General features: G+C 32.3%; 1 pseudogene across 1 annotated transcript; it reads left to right on the forward strand.

The window, feature by feature from the left end:
• The first annotated feature begins 2,751 nt into the window (after positions 1-2,751).
• LOC145789041 (cell division control protein 48 homolog B-like) lies at positions 2,752-6,332 on the forward strand (annotated as a pseudogene). The gene is made up of 7 exons (XR_014362965.1): positions 2,752-2,925; positions 3,001-3,170; positions 3,857-3,985; positions 4,376-4,463; positions 4,583-4,660; positions 4,970-5,473; positions 5,889-6,332. The product of XR_014362965.1 is annotated as a cell division control protein 48 homolog B-like (transcript).
• Positions 6,333-9,534: the final 3,202 nt, after the last annotated feature.

Genomic DNA, 9,534 nt, shown 5'->3' on the forward strand with positions numbered 1-9,534 from the left:
TGGCCATTTGAATGTTGAATTTGTAGTTCAAGATTGGATTAGTATGATGATTCAAAGTAGTTTACAAAATCAACGAAGTTGTGTTTTCCAAACATTCCAACTTGTGGGTTGAATTAATTTGATGATTCAGATCAAAGTAGTTCCCAAATCAATGAAATTGTTAAAATACTCACTTCAGTTATTGCAAGATGTTGTTCTATGCTGTGGAAGGTGATTTTAAATGTTAATGTATGGATAAAGTTATATTTGAACTTTCAAATTTTAGAAATTCATTACTTCAAAATATTTGGACACTACTAATCAAGCACTAGATTTTTTTCATTACTCAAATTTTCAGTTTTATATAGCTCTTAACTGATTATTTTTGTTTCATCCTTGGGAGGATGCAACGTGATTGCTAAGAAAATAAATGCCCTAGCCCCCGTTTCAGTTTAGTTTATCTTTCCAATTTGTTAAACAGGAAAGCTTTAGCTGAACTCCATACACTTCTAATCTCCTACTCCTTGGCTTTGTTCTAAAGCATCTCAGAAGAATAACTTGTCTATTGTTCTCAGTTCTTGTTGCCTCTGGCTTCACAAAATGCATTTGCTTTTCTATCTTTTCTTTTGCACTGTCACCTATTTATCCTGTTACCTTTATTTCTGACTGCATAACATTCTCGTGACAAAGCATAGTTGGACCTTTTTTCCGTAATTGATATGGACATTTGAAGAATGAAGTTCATATGATGCTTTTAGATATAATTCTCTCTTTCACCACTCACTTGAGACATAATATTTTTATTTCTATTAATTGAACATTCCAACTTGTAAAAGAACCTTCCAAGGAATATTCAGACTACTATACAACAAAAGCCAAGACAATTCTTTTCGTGTTAACATCTGTTAACTGCTACTTTCCAAGGAATGTTCAAACTATATAACCAAAGCTAAGTCAAATATTTCCTATGCTTTGGGTCTTTTGCATATATCTAAAGAGTTATCAAGATTAAAATTGCAGATTTACCTTGTTCAATCTGGTACCAAACAAGAAAAACTCACAGCTAAAAACTCATCATTTAGGCTTATAAATTTAGATTTTTCAGTAAGTATATGGACACGACCATATAAAAATATGGGTTCCACACTCTAATGATATGCATAGCAAGATTATGTCATTTTTCATTGTTTTAGTTGTTCATTTTTCCACTATTTTCTCTAGTATTTTAAATTTGAAATTAACTCAAATTTGTATTTTTTCTTAATGTTGCTTTAGAAATTCACTATTTTGAATTTTCTCTAGTATTTCCACTATTTTGAAATTAACTCATTTCTTGTGACTCTTGAAATGAGTGAATTGTGTGGTGAATTTATGAATCTAAATGATGTGAGTTTTTTGATTCCACGTATCTTTAGGAAGAAATAGTTGTGGATGTAGTGGTGGGTGTCCAAACAATTATAATGTAGAGCATTTTTAATGGAGTAGTTAAAATTGTGGGTTAATTAATAAAAAAATAATAAAAGTAAAACTCAATTTTGTGAGTTAAGAGCATATGTAACATTTATTCTTTTTTATTTTCATCAAATTTGAGTAAAAAATTCATTGGATATCGAGCGTTCTAATAAAAAAAATTCTTTTTCGTCAAACTACCGGTCGATCGGGAGAATGTCCGGCCCGTGGACCGGTCAGTGTAAATTTACAGAAACTCTTAAGCTAGTTGTCCAGTATATGATTCTAACGGCTGTCACTTGTGGTGAAAAATGTTATGAACCATTTTGATAAGAAAAATTGTGGCATATTGTGATGTATATTACTAATGTTGTGAACCATTACGGTTGGTTTGTTTCCCAAGAAAATTCGGTAATTTACTTTTGTGATTGTTATTTGGTTTTTCATATTTGATGGTGCTGATGTGAGAAAAGATAAGTGGTTAGAAAAAAAATTTATTTTCTTTTTTGCTAATAGTTGAACCTGTTATGCTCATTACATGCTATAGAGCACATCTCTGCATTTTATTTTCTTTGTCTATGTGCATGCGGGTGCATATCTACTGTTATGATGCCTTCTGTTAGTTTGATACCAAAATGTTTTCTCTTAATAAAATAGACACTGTTTCTTTGTTGTCTTAATTTTTTTGGTGAAACTACTGAGGGAGGAAAAAGACAATAGAAGTGTTAATGTGAAACTAATCATTGCTACTTAACTATGAACCAGTGATTTGGGAATATGGCATCATTTATGTGCAGTTGCTTACTTACATATGTCACTTGTTCTAGAAATGAAGAAAAGAGCAAGATATTCGTGTAGCCTCTCAGCTTTTTATGCTTATGGACTCCAACAAACCCACATCAAGATTTGTGCCACAGGTGGTTGTGGTGGCATCTACTCAGGTTAGTTTTGCACTCCTATTGTCTTTAAGACCATCAGTTTCTTGGATATTTCAATAATATTTTATTATAAGTTTAATTTTTTATGTTCATGTGTCTCATGCATTATGCAAATCCATGTTAACCTTGCATTCATGCTGCTGTCGTCAACGCCTCCCACCACTATTACGACCTTCTCTATCTGCCAAACCTCCCACCACCAGTCTTTCTCTCTACAAAAATTCACCTCCAAACTTTTCCAGGTAACATAGAACCCACCTCCAAACTTTTGCAGTGCAACAAAAAAACATTGTGTTTTGTTTCTTTCAATGGAAAATTTATATTTGAATATCCTCTTGGCCTCTTCAACTTATCCTTACCCCTTATCCCCCGGTGGTTGCATGCCATGTCTGCAGTAAGAAAATCTTCAGATGCAAATGAGGAATCTGGTATGCGTAGCTTAACAATGGAGGACTGGAAGCATGCAAGATCTGTCGTTGGTCCAAGCATAACAAGGGGTGTTACTCTGGAAATTCACAAGGTTTCTTGGGAGGATATTGGAGGATTAAAAAATTTAAAGGTTTGTGAACATTACACAATCAGTTGAGGCTGAAACTCTTACTGACCCCTGACAGTGTCTCTATATGTGGTTCAGAAAAAACTCCAGCAAGCTGTTGAGTGGCCTTTAAAACATTCTGCTGCATTTTCAAGGCTTGGAGTATCACCTGTTTGTGGGATTCTTCTTCACGGACCTCCAGGGTGCTCAAAAACCGCCATTGCCAAAGCTGTTGCTCACGCTGCCCAAGTTTCTTTTTTTTCCTTGAGGTTTGATCATCTTTCATTAATTTCAGCAAGATAAGGTTAAGAGCATAAAAACTTAACATAATTATAAATTTTAAGATTCGTTGTGAAAACCTTGTGGGTAGTTCAAAGGATGGATACTGTTGTATGTTACTTCACTCAAAATTGGAGCCAAACATTTATCAAAGTCATAAAAGCTCTGGCTGAAACTTCTTCAAAACTACTTGTAACAAGTGGAATAGTCATCTCAAATGGAGAGTGGAATATTAGGCTATAAAAATTTAACCTGTTAAGGAAAATAGGGCAAAGAAGAAGAAGAAAAAATTGGATATCTTGGGATTAGGTAGGATTTGTTAAATAACCATGTTTTGCCTAGATAGAAGCCATTCAGGAATGTTTTCAGCCGATATTGCCAGATTGCTTTTAGGTGGTGGTATCTTTTCTCTCAGAGCCTACTGAATAAAATTAATAATTTAGACAAGTTTCAGCGTTAAACTAGTAGTTTTGAAGACTTTTGTGTACTGAATTTTTAATGAAAATTTTAGGTTATTTTTTTCTTTGATCAGCAAAAAAAAAAAAAAAAATGAGATCAAATTTGTCCATTAAAATGAAGAATAAAAGTCACAGTCCATTGCATGCCTTGAAAAGGGGCTCTTTGATTAAAATTTTGTACAGTTGCATGTCTTGAAAATTTATGAATGATGAATCAGTGGTGCAGAATTATATTCAATGTATGTTGGAGAAGGTGAAGCTTTGTTGCATAATACGTTCCGGAGGGCTCGCCTTGCGGCACCAAGCATAATTTTCTTTGATGAGGCAGATGTTGTTGCTGCCAAACGGTTAGTGTTCTATTTTCATTTGGTTTAGTCCTTCATTTTGTCAATTAAAACTTAATGTGACTCATCTGTTACATATAATTGTAGCCTCCCTTTTATTGCTCTTGTCAAGTTCATGAAAATGTAGGAGCAAGAACAAAAAATTTCTTCTTATTTTTTTGACAAGGTATAAGTATGTACATATGATTGTAAAATTGAATATATGTATGCTTGTCCTTCTGAGTCACAGTACAGTTGATAAATGAATAGAAAGAGGAATGCACTTCCAAGATCACGCATCTTTATTCTCTACATTGAGGCTTGTCTTCCCCACCACCTTGAAATAATGATTTTGTTTTATTTTGGTTCTACTTTTTTGCTTTGTTTTGTTCCTTTTCTACCTTTCAATGACAGAGGAGGCAAATCAAGCAGCAACATTGCCGTAGGAGAGTGGCTTCTATCTACCTTGCTAACAGAAATGGATGGTTTAGAACAGGCAAAAGTAAGCATTAAACTTCATAAATTATTTTGATATCTATTAATTTCAATCGTCATCATGAGAGAGAAATTAAAGATACGATTTTAAAAACTTCACTTGATATCTGCTGACTTCTTTCTTAGGGAATTCTTGTTTTAGCAGCTACAAATCGCCCTCATGCAATTGATGTTGCTCTTATGCGGCCTGGACGCTTTGATCTGGTAACAATTTTGTCTAAGCACTTGTCCATTGCTCCTTGTTCTTGTGCCTTTTGGATGTCCTTTCTAGCTAGCAGATAAGCAATGCTAGCCCTTGAACTAGGTTTTTTTTTTTTTTTGTTTGTAGAGTTCATGTATAATTATTACTGTGGATTGTTCGACTTTTTCCTTTTATAGATGTCTAACATATATTTGTTTTAGGGAAATAATTAATATATTTATTTTTACATCCAAGTCAGGTGAGCAAAACAAAAAGTAAATAGTTAGCTCGTTGCCAAAAGTCCTGGTAATTTCTTTTCTATGAAATTGTAGGTCCTTTATGTGCCACCACCAGATTTAGAAGCTTGATACGAGATACTTAGCGTACATACACGTAACATGAAAGTGAGCAACGATGTTGATCTCAAACAAATAGCAGAGGATACTGAGCTATTCACAGGGGCGGAGTTGGAGGGCCTATGCAGGGAAGCTGGAATTGTAACTCTGAGAGAAGACATATCTGCTAGTGTTGTGTGTAATCGTCACTTCCAGACTGTCTGGAGGTCATTGAAGCCAGTCCTAACGAGAGAAGAAGTCAATTCGTATTCATCATTCATGAAGAACCCATCTCTGATATCTTCTGGCTCATCCAAAGCCAGTGCTAAACAGAACAGCAAGCACACTACGAGTTTGTTGGGTTCAGTGGGTCCTGTTTTGATTGGCATCTTAAGCTTTATTTTACTTGCTGGTGTTAAATATTTTTTCATGCAGACTGATCGTTTTCCAAATGAACTAGCAACAACATAAAGAATTTGCTGATGCGTTATTGCATAACCGGTGAGCCTCTCAAAGCACAATTCTACTAAAAAACTTCACTATTAGGAGCTTTATGTGTCAAATTTACTTGTTCTTGAGAAGTTCATCCTGAAAAGGATATTGTGGATGCTTTTTTTTTCTTTTCTGTTTTTTTAATATTTATTTCAGTGGTTGGAAATTATCAAATAAGAAGGAATACTCCTAGTTTATGCACTTTTCTGATCAATTTTGATGGAAAGTTACACTGTTAGGAGCTTTAGGTGTCAAATTTACTTATTCTTGAGAAGTTTACTCTGACTAGGATATTATGGATACTTGTTTTTCTATACCAGTTGTGGGAAATTATCAAATTAGAAGGAATGCTCCAAGTTTTGGCAATTTTCAGAAAAATTCTAATGGACTTTTTTATTTTTTATTTTTTACGTCTGACTTGCAGGTGTGTGCGGTTTTTGAACCATCATTTTGGAACTCTGCCTGCTGCAATGTGAAAACATCTCTGATGTGTTTTTGATGATTCAGCTACTATCGTGGATACTTGTTTGGATTGGACCTTGGTCTTTATCTCATGGTTTTGAGAGCATCGGTGGTGACGGGAGCTGTTAACTTGGGTTGTGAAGGGGTTTCATTGGAAGAATGCAAAGGCTTTGGGTGTGCTTCAATCAAAAGGACCGGAAAAGTGTAGGATTTTAAAGATCGTCTGGCTGTGTTTTGATTGATCTTTAATCTGGATTCTTTGTGGCCTAATTATTGTATTAAAAACATCTCCTTGAACACCCTAATTTGTGGAAGTTGGGAATTTTTTTTTTTTTTTTTTGGGTACTAGAATATCGGCTAATTCAATTTAAGTTTGATGAGTTTTAAAACCATGCTAATTGAAGCATATACACATATATGTAACAACAATGCTAGAGGGCCACAATTTTTGTGGCCATAATGGCTCAAAACTGTCAAAACGACATTGTTTTGACAATTTTGAGTCATTGTAGCCACAAAAATTGTGGCCCTCAAATATTTTCCTATATGTAAAGATACCGTATAGTTAACTTGAGTTGTAAATTGTTTGTGAGACTACCAAAAAATTGAGAGAAAAAAAAAAGAGACAAGGAATTACATATTAGTTGTGGCTTTTGAGGGCAAGAATTTTTAATTCAATGGAAAGATTTTGAAAATTATATGATAGTGTCATGTTTAAAAATATTTACAAATTAATGGAATTTAAAATTTGTAGGACAAATTTGCTCTCTATTTTTGTAGGGTAACTTACACTCATCTCGAATGAATTAATACAAATGGTGAATATTTATTGAAATAAATAAAATAAATATATATTTTAATTTTAAATAGATGACAATATCATTTTTTTTATACGGGTAACGAATAATTGAAAAAAAATAATGTAAATGTTATATGAATTAAAACTTCAAAGTAGTCCAGTATAATTTTATTAAACATGCGTGATTAATTGTATTTTCTTCGAACCTTTAGAAAATGTGTATTTTAATCTTTGGGTAAATTATACTATGCCTTTTTTTATATTTGACCATTTTTTCACTTTAAGTTTTCTTTTTCCTACTTAACTTTTTATGTTTTAAGTTTTTTTCAATTTATTTTTAAAAAATTAACTTATTTTTAAAATTAAACAAAAAATAACAAATTGACAGTCATATGATATAAAAATATTTTATTAACAAAAACTCAAATCCTAATATAAAAATATATTTTTTATGTCATGCGACAATTAATGTGACATTTTTTGTCTAATTTTGAATAGAAATTAACTTGGGAGTAAATTGAGAAAACCGTAAAATATAAAAAGTCAAAGTCGAAAAATAAATTCAAGGGGTCAAAGTGAAAAATATCAAATATAACTGGGCAAAGTGCAATAAGGAAACTGACAAGAATGAAAAATATAAATAAATAAATAAAGGAATATTATCCATTCCTTCTCATCTTTTTTTTCTCTGCCAAACACGGCATTGCATGCGTAAAACTAAGATCAAGATTTTGAGATGACTTTGGAGCTGTTTGTCCTTGTTAGCGTCCGCATCAAGTTCTTCAAATTTTTAGGCTAATTTAACCTAAAATTTACTTTTTCTATTTTAATTAGTCAATTTTTTAATATTCACTGTATCAAACTCTCTATTCTAACTCAATCTTATTTAAATATTAATTTGTTATTGTGTTTGTTATTCTTTCTTTTTTTTATTAAATTGATCAGGTGCTACCCAAACAATTCTTAAAAAAAAAAAAAAAAAAATTGTTGTCGACCGGTCTGGTTGACCGATTAGGCTAATTTTTGGCATTTTTCCTTCTTTGCTACAGGCAACTCATGGACATCCGGTGGGATGTCCGGGGGGACATCCGGGTGGACGACCGATTTACAGTTTTTGGCTAGTTTTGGCTCAGTTTTTCGACAGAAAATATAATAAAAAATCATATAACGAATGAACAGTGCCTCAACAAAGTTGTTGAGGTACTTTAGCAAATCTAAGGAAATGTTAATTTAGAAAAAAATTATTGAGAGTGATGGAGAGAGCATTTGATGATTTATTAGCTATATTTTAGTTTTTTGTTATTTGGTGATCAATGCGGATGCTCTTATGAGACAACCGACAGGAGTTGTGCAAATTACGCTGTTGGTGATAGTGATTACAATATTTCCTTTACTTTGGATACCAATTAAATGATTATTTCTTTTTCTTTTACATCCATTTAAGGTGTATTTTTTGTAATATTTTTTAGTAGTGAATTAAACGTAAGAATTAATTTTTTAATAGAAAGATTATTACATTTTACTTTCATCACAATGAAACAAACTCACTCTTATTTTATCAATCAAAACATTAAAGTAAATAGGGAGACTTATTTATAAGTCATTTTTCAGACACTTATGCTAGGCTAAGTTCTGTGTAATTTCTTATAGAGTCTCAAGTCATATTTAGATAGGAATGTATTCCACAAGATCCTACATAAACGTAACGTGATGTGACACTTACATAAACGTAACGTAACGTGACGTGACACCTACATAAACGTAACGTAACGTAACGTGACACCTATATAAACGTAAACGTGACACCTATACGTAATGTAACACCCACATAAACGTAACGTAATGTGTCACGTTACGTTTCGCAAACTTAATAAGTTTTTATTTTTTTAAATTGAATGTGAAGATATTGCTGGTTTATGTTGGTGTCACATTACGTTTCATATAAATATGATTTATGGTAACATTCAATTTCCTATATAAGAAATTGAATGTTGCCATAGATCATAGGTGTCACGTTACGTTTATGTAGGTGTCACGTTACCTTATGTTTATCTAGATATGATCTATGGTAACATTCAAATTTCCTATATAAGAAATTGAATATTGCCATAAATCATAGGCGTCACGTTACGTTTATGTAGGTGTCACATTATGTTACGTTTATATAGATATGATCTATGGTAACATTCAATTTCTTATATATGGTTTTACTATTATTTATGATTTTAACAACTAATATTGAGGGTAAATGTGTCAACAAACATCCCACATGACTTATGGGAACATAAGTTTTTTAGTAGGACCATATGTAGCATAAGTCTCCCTAATAGGATTTATAAATAATTTTCCCAAATAAATATTCTAATTGAAAAATCATTCTATTCTGGTTTTCATTTTAGTAATATTTGCCAATGAGAGTGGAGTTACAAATTAGTGGTACTAGCTTAAAATAATTAAATGTTTATAGAAAAGTTTATGACTTTAATCATTAAAATGTGTAAAATTTACCATGAATTGTAATTATTTTTCAAAAATAACACTGATTTGTTATTTCCCTTCAAAATTATTACTCCAACTTGGGTACAATGAGTGTGTTAATCTTGACAAAACAAGCAAAGGTTGATTGTTGAAGTATACCTACATTCAAGTCACCCCACAATTATAATCACAACAAAAATGTTTGGGACTCCCAAAGTTGGGGATCCCCATAACGAGCAAGGATTATCTCCTTCTGATCTCTACGTAACTCCCTTCTTACAACGGTTAATATTCATCTAAAAATAATCTAATAGCTCAAATCACTTTATTA

This window comes from Camellia sinensis, chromosome 3 (genome assembly GCF_055761805.1).
Source record: "Camellia sinensis isolate YWXY chromosome 3, ASM5576180v1, whole genome shotgun sequence".
In the NCBI taxonomy this organism is placed as follows: Eukaryota; Viridiplantae; Streptophyta; class Magnoliopsida; order Ericales; family Theaceae; genus Camellia; species Camellia sinensis.